A 13253-nucleotide genomic window follows, 5' to 3' on the forward strand; every position below is an offset into this window, starting at 1 on the left:
CTGGGATGCCTCCCTAATGGGAGAGACTCACCCAGCTGCTTTGAGTTGGTCCCAAGTCTCTCAATATCTCCTCTTTTGAATCCTGAGTCCTGGAGCAACCTGAAATGCAGCCACCCTCTAGTCCGCCATCTTGAAAACCCTCCCAGTCTCTGTTTTTTATTTTGTCATTGATTTCTAATTTCATTCCACTGTGATCTGATAGAACACAAGGAAGTTTCTCTATTTTTTTGCATTTACTAAGGGCCGTTTTGTGGCATAACATATGGTCTATTTTTGAGAAGTTTCCATGTGCTGCTGAGAAGAAAATGAATTTGCTCATTGATGGATAAAATATTCTATATATGTCTGTTAAGTTTAAGTTATTGATTGTGTTATTGAGTTCTATGGTTTCTTTGTTTTTGTTTGGAAGATCTATCTAGTGGTGACAGCGGTGTGTTAAAGTCACCTAGAATTATTGTGTTGTGGTCTATTTGATTCCTGGAATTGAGAAGGATTAGTTTAATATACATGAATGCATCATTGTTTGGGACATAAATATTTATGATCATTATGTCTTCTGAATTTATGATTCCCCTAAGCAGTATGAAATGTCCTTCTTTATCCCTTCTGACTAACTTTGGCTTGAAGTCCACTTTATGTGAAATAAGAATGGAAACCCCCACTTTTTTACTGAGTCCATGTGCATGGTAGGTTTTTTCCTATCCTTTCACCTTTAGTCTGTGAATGTCTTTTTCTATGAGATGAGTCTCTTGAAGACAGCATATTGTTGGGCCTTTCTTTTTAATCCAGTCTGCCAGTCTATGTCTTTTAATTGATGAGTTTAGGCCATTAATGTTCAGGATTATTATTGAGATATGATTTGTATTCCCAGTCATTTGGTCTTATTTTTGGTTTTTAACTTGACTTGGTTTCTCCTTTAAAGGATTTTCCTTTAAGGTAGTCCCTCCCTTTGCTGACCTACATTGTTATTTTTCATTTCCTCTTCATGGAGTATTTTGTTGAGAATATTCTGTAACACAGGTTTTCTATTTGTAAATTCTTTTAACTTTTTCATGGAAGAATTTTATTTTGTCTTCAAATCTGAAGGTTAGTTTTGATGGGTATAGGATTCTTTTTTTTTTTTTTTTTTTTTTTCTTTTTTTTTTTTTTTTTTTTTTTTATTGTAAACAAATGGGATACATGTTGTTTCTCTGTTTGTACATGGCGTAAAGGCATACCATTTGTGTAATCATAAATTTACATAGAGCAATGTTGTTTGATTCATTCTGTTATTTTTTTCCCTTCCCCCCACCCCTCCCACCCCTCTTTACCCTCTATACAGTAGTTCCTTCCTCCATACTTGCCCCCCTCCCTAACCCTAACTCTAACCCTTCCCTCCCCCCCATTATGTGTCAACCTCCACTTATTAGCGATATCATTCGTCCTTTGGCTTTTTGAGATTGGCTTATCTCACTTAGCATGATATTCTCCAATTTCATCCATTTGCCTGCAAATGTCATAATTTTATCATTCTTTATGGCTGAGTAATATTCCATAGTATATATATACCACAGTTTCTTTATCCACTCATCAATTGAAGGGCATCTAGGTTGGTTCCACAGTCTGGCTATTGTGAATTGAGCAGCTATGAACATTGATGTGGCTGTATTTCTGTAGTATGCAGATTTTAAGTCCTTTGGGTATAGGCCAAGGAGTGGGATAGCTGGGTCAAATGGTGGTTCCATTCCAAGTTTTCTAAGGAATCTCCACACTGCTTTCCATAGTGGCTGCACTAATTTGCAGCCCCACCAGCAGTGTATGAGTGTACCTTTCTCCCCACATCCTCGCCAACACCTGTTGTTGCTCGTATTCTTGATAATCGCCATTCTAATTGGGGTGAGATGGAACCTTAGGGTGGTTTTGATTTGCATTTCTCTTATTACTAGAGATGTTGAAGATGGGTATAGGATTCTTAGTTGGCAACCATGTTCTTTCAGAGCTTGAAATATGTTGTTCCAGGCCCTTCTAGCTTTTGGAGTCTGGGCTGAGAAATCTAGTGTTATCTGTATTGGTTCCCCCTATATATAATCTAATGTTTTTCTCTCACAGCCTTCAAAATCCTATCTTTATTTTGTATGTTAGGCAGTTTCATTAAAATGTGGCTTAGTTTGGATCTGTTGGGGTTTTGTGCATTTGGTGTTCTGTAAGCCTCTTGTATTTGATTTTCCATTTCACTCTTCAGGTTTGGGAAATTTTCTGATATTTCATTGAATAGGTAGTTTGTTCCTTTGGTTTGTATCTCTGTGCTTTCCTCAATCCCAATAATTCTTAAATTTGGTCCTTTCATGATATTTCATAGTTCTTGGAGATTCTGTTCATGATTTCTTACCATCTTCTCTGTTTGGGCGACTTTATTTTCAAGATTAAATATTTTGTCTTCATTGTCTGAGGTTCTGTCTTCCAAGTGATCTAGTCTGTTGGTGATGCTTTCCATTGAGTTTTTTATTTGGTTTATTGTTTCCTTCATTTCAAGGATTTCCATTTTTTTTTGAGAATCTCTATCTCTTTGTTGAAATCATCTTTTGCTTCCTGCAGTTGCTCTTTCAGCTTATTGGTATTATCATTCATTGCCTGTATTTGCTCTCTTATCTCATCCTTTGCTTCGCGAATCATTTTAATCATGTATATTCTGAAGTCCTTTTCTGACATTTCTTCTACCATACTGTCACTACATTCTATTAATATAGAATTTAGATTTGTTTGGATCATTTTCCTCCCTTGTTTTTTCCTGTTGTTCATGTATCTTCCCCTCTAGCAGTGCAGATCTGGGGTATTGCAGTTTCCCCCCTCTAGGCGTGACCCTATAGGTTTCCAAAACCTTTTCTGACAATGAGCGTCCTGTCTCCAGGAGGCACCTCAGGAGGCGATTTGCCCGTCCTAAAGATGGGAGATCCAAAGTATATTGTTATATTGTATGCATATATGAATATGTAACAACAAGTCCTATCATTATGTATGGCTATAATGCACCAATAAAAAATACAATGCAAGAGGGCTGACATAAACTATTAAACCAAAAAGGAAACAATACTTGATGTTTCTCAGTCTCTTCCAATGACAAAAGATGCTAAAATTAAGAAATGGTTTTCAAGCACTATTAAGATAAAGGGGAGTGAAGGGAAGGGAGGGGAATGTGAATGGGAAAGACAGTAAAATGAACAGAACATAACTCTCCTATGTTCACATATGAATACTTGACCAGTGTAACTCTGCATCACGTACTACTGCAAGAATGGGAAGTTACACTCCAAGTATGTATAATATGTCAAAATACATTCTACTGCCATATGTATCGAAAAAGAACAAATAAAAATAAATAAATAAATAAATAAATAATTTAAAAAGCATAGTAAAGAGAAAAAACAAAGGACACGATTGTACAACCTTTTGCTAAAAATTCAGAAAGATGAAAGGATCAGATGGCATTCAGTCACACAAAGGACCCCTTCAAGAGATTAAAGGTGTGATTCAGTGGAACCTTTCAATCAATAGAGCCCTTTGGAAGCTTAAGAGCTGTGTCCCTAAGCTATCTCAGAAAGAGTCCAAGGTAAAGAAGGGCTTATCTTGAACAATTGGTGGGCAGGATTTTTTGTAAATCCACTGAAGACTCAAAAAGTTTGAGAAAAAGTTATACAAGCACAAACATTCTGCAAAAATATGTTCTCTTCCATGGAAAAGGTAGGGAGAAGTAACAGGCCAAAGAGGCCCTAAGAACTAAGCAAGGAACGTTTGGTATTTGCCCAGCTGTATTTCAGAATTACCATGGATCAATGGCTCTTTGATGCCTCCCATCCCCCTCTTTCCAACAAAAATGTCTACAGCTTTTATCCTGAGCCTCTTCATCATTTTGTGTTGGTTATATGGGGGGGAGATTACTTGTCTCTTTGGTTCCACAGATCCACAGGTTATGAAGAATCTTACTTAAAGGATTATATCCATACCTGGGCCAGACATAGATGCTGAAATTTTAGACTTTGAGCAGATGATGTAATGGAATGCAATTTGGGGGAAATGGAGAAGGAAATGAATGTATTCTTCACATGGGACAGACATGAATCATTGGAAATTGAGGGGCACCCTGTGGCAGAAAGACTCTACCATGACGCCCATAAACCTCACCTCCTACAATGCATGCTCTTAGCCAGGTACAGTGATGCATGTCTGTAACCCCAGAGACTCTGGAGGCTGAGGCAAGAGGATCAAAAATTTGAGGCCAGCCTGGGTAATTTAGGAAGACCCTGCTCAAATAAAAAAAGGGCAGGGGGCATAGCCTAGTGATAGAGCACTCCTAGGTTCAATCTCCAGTACAGGAAAATAAAAATAATTAGAATCCATGCTCTTGTATCATTTTCCTCCTTTCAAGTGTAGGCAGAACCTGTGACACCCTTCTAGTTTACAGAATATGGCAGTGGCAATAGGATGTCACTTCAGCAATTTTTATATAATCTTGCAAGGTATCTCCTATTAGGAAATTCTTTACCTTGCTGGCTTTGATGAAGCAAGTGTTCATATTGGGAAGGTCTACAATGATAAGCATGATGATTAATTTTATGTGTCAATTTAACTGAGCTACATTGCCTAGATATTTCATCAAACAGCATTCTGGATGCTTCTGTAACCAGTTTTTAGATGAGATTAACATTAAAATCATTTAAGTAAAGTAGATTTCTCCCCTGGTCCCTCTTTCTCTCTTTCTTTTATGGTACTGGGCATTGAATCCAGGCATGCTTAACCAAACAGTCACATACCTAGCCCTTATTAGTTTATTTTATTTAGAGACAAGTTCTCACTAAGTTGCTTAGGGCCTTGCTTAGTTGCTGAGGCTGGCTTTGAACTTGGAATCCTTGTGCCTCAGCCTTCTGAGCACCTGGGATTATAGGCATGAGCCACCACATCCAGCAAAGCAGATTACTCTCTATAGTATGGGTGGGCCTCATTCAATCAGTTGAATGCCTGAATAGATCAAAAGATTGTCCTCCTTAGAGCAAAAGGAAATTTAGCCAGAAGATGACCTTTGAACTTGAACCACAGTATCATCTCCTTTCTGATTTCTAACCTGCTATCCTCCCTGCAGATTTTGAACTTTTCTCCATAATCACATAAGCCATTTCTTTAAAATAAACCTCTCAGTATATGCACACTCTCATACCCTATTAGTTATATGGGTTCTGCAGAATCCTAACTAATATAACAAGAAACCAAGACTGGCCACTGGCAAGCAGCAAGTGAGGCCTTCAGTCCAAAAACCCTCTAGAAATATAATGCTATCAGTGATCCTGAGAGCACGAGACTATGGATTGTTGCCCAGGTAAACCTCAGATGAGAACCCAGCCCTGGCCAACACCTTGATTGCACCCTCACAGAGACCAGTTAAGCCATGCCAAGACTCCTGACTTATAGATATTATGAGATAATAAATGTAGGTTATTTTAAGTTGTGATAATAAGGTTACGCAGCAATAGACAGCTAAAACAAGAGGGTATGGAAATCTGAGGATTCCTGTCTATATGTCCTGTTGAAACTTTTTTCTTTCAAGGATTCTTCTAGCTTCCAGGAAGTCAGCAAAATTATCCTTCGGAAATAACGAAGCCTTGTTTTGTTATAGGAAGAGGTTTAGGAGTCATTCATACCTGGAATTGAATGTCATCTGTGTGACATAGGACAAGTGGCTTCATCTTCCCACCAGCACAGATCTCCCTTTTCCTACCTGAAATAAAAATGCTTAAAGTATTGGGTTAGTTTGTGATACTGTGACAATATACCTGAGAAAATCAATTTTAAGAGGAAAGGTTCATTTTGGCTTACGGTTTCAGAGGTTCCAGTCTATGGTTGCTTTGCCCCATTGCTTTTGGGCCTGTGGTGAGGTAGAATATCACTGTGGCGAGTGTGTGGTATGGTGGAAGAAGCTGCCACCTCATGGCAGTCAGGGAGCAAAGAGAGAAAGGGACTAGGATACTGATATCCCTTTCAAGGGCACACCCCCAGTGACTTAACTTCCTTCTACTAAGCCCCACCTCTTAAAGGTTCCACCACTTCCCAATCATGCCACAGGTTGGTGATCAAGCCTTCAATACATAAGTTTTGGGGGGACACTTATCTAAACCATATCAAATATCTACTTCTCAAGGTTGTTGTGGGGATTAAATAAAGTAATGAACATGAAGCAGGGAATCTAATACTTGAAACAGATAAATGCTCAGTATGCAGAAAATAATTTAAAATAATTTGTAGAGGGTTCCTAATCCTGATAATCAGAGATCCAGGGTCACTTGGACATCTAGGGCAATAGCTGATAGTGCCATGATGAAAATCTGGTGACCATGCTCACCATTCCCTCTAGATAGAAAAAAATGTAGAACTGCCAGGCCCCATAAATATTTGCTGGTGACATACAGGAAAACCCAAAAACCTAAAACCTCCACTCCACAGCAAGCACTTAAAGACAAGAACTATGTCTATGTTGTTTGCCGCCATTTTCCCAGTATTCAGCACAGGGCCTGAAACAAAATAGATGCTCAATAAATAGTTGTTGTTGAGTGAATGAATGACTACCGACCCTTTGAAACATGTTGATACTTAATTGCCAATGTAATTGGTATTGAAAAGTAATTAGGTCATTAAGAGACATTAATATAGTTCTTGTGGGACTGAATTAGTTACTGTGAGAGCAGGTCATAATAAACAGGTAGTCCTTTATATTTTGTGTCTTCCACATATACTCACTTGCCCTTTCATCTTCTGCAATGTTAGGATGCACTCACCAGACACTCTGATGTACCCATGAACTTCCCAGCCTTCAAAACTATAAACCAACACAGGCTTCTTTCCTTTATAAATGATCCAGGCTCTGATATTCTGTCACAGCAACAGAAAATGGAATAAGACCAGGCACAGTGGTGCATGCCTGTCATCCCAGAAACTCCAGAGGATCACAAGTTTGAGACCACCCTTAGCCCCTTAGTGAGACCCTGTCTTCAAATAAGAAATAAAGAGGGCTAGGGATGTAGCTCAATGGTATAGTACCCCTCCCTGGGTTCAATCCCCAGTACTGGAAAAAAAAAAAAAAAAAAAGGAAGGAAAGAAAGAAAAAGGAAATGACATTTTTGGACACCTACTGGGCTTTTTATACACATTGCCCATTCCATTTACTTTTTGCCACTACTCTTTAGGTTAGATATGAATATCATCTCCATTGGGCAGAGTAGATTATTGAGATACAGAGTGGTTAGGGGCCTTTCCCAGGATCATCCATTAGCAGCAGAGGTAGGATATGAACCCTAAAGCCTGTGCTCTTTCTGCTACATCAGTATTGTGAAAATCTGGTGACCATGCTCACCATTCCCTCTAGATAGAAAAAATGTAGAACTGCCAGGCCCCATAAATATTTGCTGGTGACATACAGGAAAACCCAAAAACCTAAAACCTCCACTCCACAGCAAGCATTATAAAGACAAGAACTGTGTCTATGTTGTTTGCTGCCATTTTCCCAGTACTCAGCATAGGGCCTGAAACAAAATAGATGCTCAATAAATAGTTGTTGTTGAGTGAATGAATGACTACCGACCCTTTGAAACATGTTGATACTTAAATGCCAATGTAATGGCATTTAAAAAAAAAAGGAAGGAAAGAAAGAAAAAGGAAAGGAAATGACATTTTTAGACACCTACTGGGCTTTTTACACACATTGCCCATTCCATTTACTTTTTGCCACTACTCTTTGGGTTAGATATGAATATCATCTCCATTGGGCAGAATAGATTATTGAGATACAGAGTGGTTAGGGGCCTTGCCCAGGATCATCCATTAGCAGCATAGCCTTGTTTAGAAAGGCTAAAGGTGGTGGGCCTATCTTATTTGGCTTCATTCCTCAAGTTCTATCACAGCAGCTGTCAAATGTTATTCAAAAATATCTAATGAATGAGTCTGTCAGTGAAGAACTCTTCCCATTCACTCATTCAATAAATATTGATTAAACCTCCATAGTATGCCAGGTCAGTCTAGGCAGATGCAAGGGCACACTTGAACAAAAAATCCTTTGCCCCCATCCTAAATGGAGAGATATACCATGAACATACAAGGAACCACCAGACACTGCTGACTTCTCTGAAGCAGAAACAAAGCAACGGAAAAGAGCAAGAGACATTAAGAAGGACTGGGAGGTCAGGAAAGGCTCGTGGAAGAGAGGATATTTATTTTTTTATCTATTTATTTGGATACTTAAACTGAATGACAAGAAGGAGCCTGTCATGTAAAGATCTAGGGGGAAGTACATTTGAGAACAAGGAAATGGTTAGTGCATAGATCCTGAGCAGGAATAAACTTGGTGTACAGAGGGGCAGGGTGAATTACAAAATAATGATAGTGTGCTAGGAGCAAGTGAGAAAAGGTGGTGAGTGGCAGGAGATGAGGTGCATTCATTTGCTTGGACTGCCTTGGCAAAGTACCATGGACTAGGGGCTTAGCCAAGAGAAATATACTAGCTCACAGTTCAGGAGGCTGGAAGTCCTCAATTAAGGTGCTAGTTGGGTTGATATTTTCTTTTTTCTAAATTTTGAAACAGGGTCTCACTAATTTGCATAAGGCCTTGCTAAGATGCTGAGGCTGGCCTTGAACTTACGATCCTCCTGCCTCAGCCTCCCAAGTCACTGGAATTACAGGTGTGTACCACCATGCCTGGTTAGGGTTGGTGCCTTCTGAAAGCTGTTAGGAAATATATGTTGTATGCCTCTTCCCTAGCTTCTGGTGGTTTACTGGCAATCTTTGGCATTCCTTGGCTTATAGGAACATTACCCCATACTGTCTTCTTCAGATGAAATTCTCCCTGTGTGTGCACCTGGTTCAAATTACCCCTTCTTTTAAGGACAACACTTACATTGGACTAGGGGCTTGTCTACTCCATTCTAACTTAATGATATCTGCAACAAATAAGATCACTTTTGGGAATTCTGGGGGTTAAGGCTTCAACATGAATTTTTAGAAGACAGAATTCAACACGTAACATGGGGTTTGCAAGATACGTCAGAGGAACGTCATAGAAAACCTCAGAGATGAGGGGAAGGGGTTGGATTTGCTCTGGATGTAATGGAAAGTCACCAAAGTGTTTCAAATCAGACAAGTGACATGACCTCATTTGTTTTAAAAGGATCATGCTGGCTGCTATGTTAGATTATGAAAGAAAACAGCACCGTATGCCTGCATGAGTCATATGGCTCCCCGGCAAAGGATGGCAATTCTCATCATAACAACCACTTACTGGACTTGAAGCTTTGGTTTTCATTGTTTGTCATTAGTTCATAGGAAAAAAACAAATTTAGCTTCCAATTGATGGGATCAACACATCCTTATGACTACATATAAAAATAGTTTTCTTTCCTGGATGTTCACTTTAAAAATATTATAAAAGTAATACAAGCTCTTGGTAAAACTTCAAACAATACCAAGAGAAATAAATTAGTAAATATAGAACCTCTCCATTCATACATCTTCATTTCTTCACCTTCACATTTTCAAAGAAACCACTTGGGAGATCTCCCTCCTAGAATTGTTTCTCATCTCTGTATGTCTCTATGCAGACTCTCATTCATAGTAAAATTTTAAAGCTCAAACAAACTATCTAAATTCACCAAGGCAGGCTCCTGTTACTTTCTTCCCACAAAGTCACATTCAGGATCAACAGGAGCACTGAGCCACAAGATTCAGGGTAGAGGCAGGTATGGCGACACACACTTGTAATCCCAGTGACTTGGGAGGCTGAGGCAGGAGGATTGCAAGTTTGAGGTCAGCTTCAGCAACTTAGTGAGGCCCTAAGCAACTTAGTGAGATCCTGCTTCAAAATTAAAAAAAAAAATGATAAAAAGTTCTTGGGATGTGGCTCAATGGTAAAGTCCCTCTGGGTTCAATCCCCAGTACCAAAAAAAGAAAAAAAAATTTAAAAAAGATTCAGGGACCTGGGATTAAAAACATTGAATTCCAATTTCCACTATAATACTTCCTGCCTCTGAGATGCTGAGCAAACCACAACCAAGTGTTAGCTTTCATTTCCTCATATTTTGCCTCTCATGGGGTTGTAATGAAGTTCAAAGGTACTTATGTAATAAAACCTTTGTAGAATAGTGTCGAGTGTAGACAACCCTTTTCTCTCAGTACACACAGCCTTATCTGCTATTCATTCTTATCTGTCTATTCATTCATAGACAAGGAAGTTTTTGTTTTGTAACTGGAACTAGAAAGAGGCGTGATGCTGGATGACAGGCAAGAGGGGAAACGGGTACAACTGACTTTGTCAGTCTGGGTGACATCTGGTGTGAATGTTCTTTGAGTGACTTTGTAGGCTTCTGATGTGGGCAAGTGGGAGTTGGAGCTGGAAGTAGCAAAGTGAGTGAGTCCCTTTTTTTATACTTTTAGTTGTAGATGGACACAATACCATTATTTTGTTTATTTGGTTTTATATGTGGTGTTGAAGATTGAATCAAGTGCCTCATGTGTGCTAGGCAACTGTTCTACCACTGAGCCACCACCCCAGCCCAGTGAGTCCTTCTTGACAATCATGGCTGACAGACTGTTTCAGTGTGCCCCGATATAGTGGTTCATTCAGAATCTTGGAGGGAGAAATAATTGGGGAACATTTTGGGGGCAGAGGAGTTTCCAAGATTGTGCTATTATTTGGGAGAGGCTGCCAGGTCCATTAGCTTTAGACTTGGGGAAGAAGGTATTTTTTCACTAGAAAAGTCTGCTAGTTTAAACCATTCGAACTTGACTCTTTTGGATCATCACCAGGACATGGGTCTGTTTTGTCCTTTATTACATCACCAGTGCCTAATATAGTCCATGGCAACAAGTAAGTGCTTAATAAATATTGGTTGAATGAACTGATTATTCCTCATACATTTATCTCTTTTAGCCCTCAGGACCAAATGAATAATGATGATGTTCTTATAGCCAATTTGTAAAGTCTGGTTTTCATAATCAGTTTCAATTTATCATCTCAATGGTCCAGTGAAGCAGATTTTTATCATCATTCCTTTTTTCTTTTGATGGTGCTGTGGATGGGACCCAGGGCCCTGCACATGCTAAGCATATGCTCTACCACAGAACCACACCCCCGGCCCATCATTCCTACTTTATAGGAGAGGTGGCTCAGGTCCAGAGCAGTTAAAACGTGTGTTAAAATCACCTGGTGAATAAGTAGAAAAGACTGAAATAAACATATACTTTATCACCTACAAAGGGTTGTACTGAGATGGTGATAATCAAGTTGTGACTTAAAATATAAGAACCCCTTATGGCTGCCAGGCACATTGGTGCACCCCTCTAATCCCAGCAGCTCTGGAGGCTGAGGCAGGAGGAACACTAGTTCAAGGTCAACCTCAGTACTTTAACAAGACCTTGTCTCAAAAGTCTCAAAAACTGAAAAAAAAAAAAGGTCTGGGGATGTCACACAGTGGTAAAGCAACCCTGGATTCATTTCCAAGTACACAAAACCAAAGGAACAAACGCATATGCCCAGGTAATGGTGGCATCCCCAAAGGTGGCATCCATCTAGGTAAGAGACATATTTTCAGACAGGAAACAGGAACAAGCTTTACACAAACAGAGTATTCAGCAAACTCTGTATTTTCTGCTCTTTGCTAGGCACTGTACTTTGGATACAATAATAAACAAACAGCAGAAAAATGAGTTCTCTCAGATGGTGGCAGGTGCTGAAATGGTACCCACTGCATAGGAGGCTCATAAGGACCCAGGTTGGGATGAAACCTATAATACCCCTCCAGGTTTCTCCAAAGCCTAGTCTAAGACTTGGTTCCAAACTGTCCCTGAATCTGTATTTTTTTTCTGGGAGTTTCCCTGACTTGACTCTTGTTTGTTTATTTATTTATTTATTTGTGCTGTAAATGGCACCCAGGGCCACATGCATGCTAGGCAAGTATTCTACCTCTCAGCCCCTCTCCCAGTCCAGAAATCTGTATTTTAATTTTTAAAAAATATTTTTGTTTAGTTGTAGATGGACACAATACCTTCATTTATTTATTTTTATGTGGTGTTGAGGATCAAACCCAGGGCCTCACACATGCTAGGCAAGTGCTCTACCACTGAGCGACAAATCCAGCCCAGAAGTCTGTATTTTAACACCCATTTCAGATGATTCTGATGCTCAGTCATATTTGGGGGCCACCACCATAGGTAAGCTGGAGAATCATATTGCACATTACATTGGCTCCTTCTCCTTCTCCAACTTTTAGATGGCAAGTTCTACTTTCATCTCAGCTGTAAAGCCTCTATAAGAAGCATACTTGGAACAGAATATTAAAAAGAGGGATGATCTCCACCACACCCCTAAGCCAATGAGGTAACCAGAAAAACATGCTCCTAAGGCGAGGGGTGTCTTTTGGAACACAAAGCCATACTACAAGGCCCATGAACCCCTTTTCAAGAGGAGACTTCCTTCAAGACTAATTAAGGTCCCTGAGTATTGTTTAATCAAAAAGGTAGTAATTCCTTTATAGTAATTCTTGAGTTTAGGTCCTCTGGCTCCAAATCCTTTTTTCCCATTCTTTCTATCTTCTATTTTCAGCCTCCTGACTCAAGATCTTAAAATGGACTAGTTAGAGACAATGACCGTGAGCAAGGCACAGGCATGGAAGCACCTCAACCACACAGTTTGAAGAAGACTAAGGGAACCCCAAAGTAGCTTTTTTTTTTTTTTTTTTGGGGGGGGGTGCTGGGGATCGAACCCAGGGCCTTGTGCTTACAAGGCAAGCACTCTACCAACTGAGCTATTTCCCTAGCCCCCAAAGTAGTAGCTTTCTTATAACATGAATGTTGCTCTCTGTTCAGAACCCTATTATTGTTTTTGAAAATAAGAATTTTTTAATTGTTTCTTTTTTAGTTATACTTAACAGTAGAATCCATTTTGATATACATCAAGTATATAAGCATAAAATATATCTTATTCTAATTAGGACCCTGTACCTCTGCTTCCCCTTCACTTTCCCCACCCCTACTCCTTTCCCACCCCTTCTCCCCACCCCACCCCTTTTTCTTTCTTTTCTATTGATCTGTCTGCCACTTACCCATAAGAATTTTTTTAACTTTATGGTTGAACATTTCTTTAATCCTACATCTCAGTAGCAGTTGTGAGTGCTTATTATGAGGGAGGAGAGTACACGGGAGGGTCCATAGAAGCTCAAGGGAAGGGCAGAGTCTGAAATTCTAGG

The sequence above is a fragment of the Sciurus vulgaris genome, assembly GCF_902686455.1.
Source record: "Sciurus vulgaris genome assembly, chromosome: X".
Classification (NCBI taxonomy): domain Eukaryota; kingdom Metazoa; phylum Chordata; class Mammalia; order Rodentia; family Sciuridae; genus Sciurus; species Sciurus vulgaris.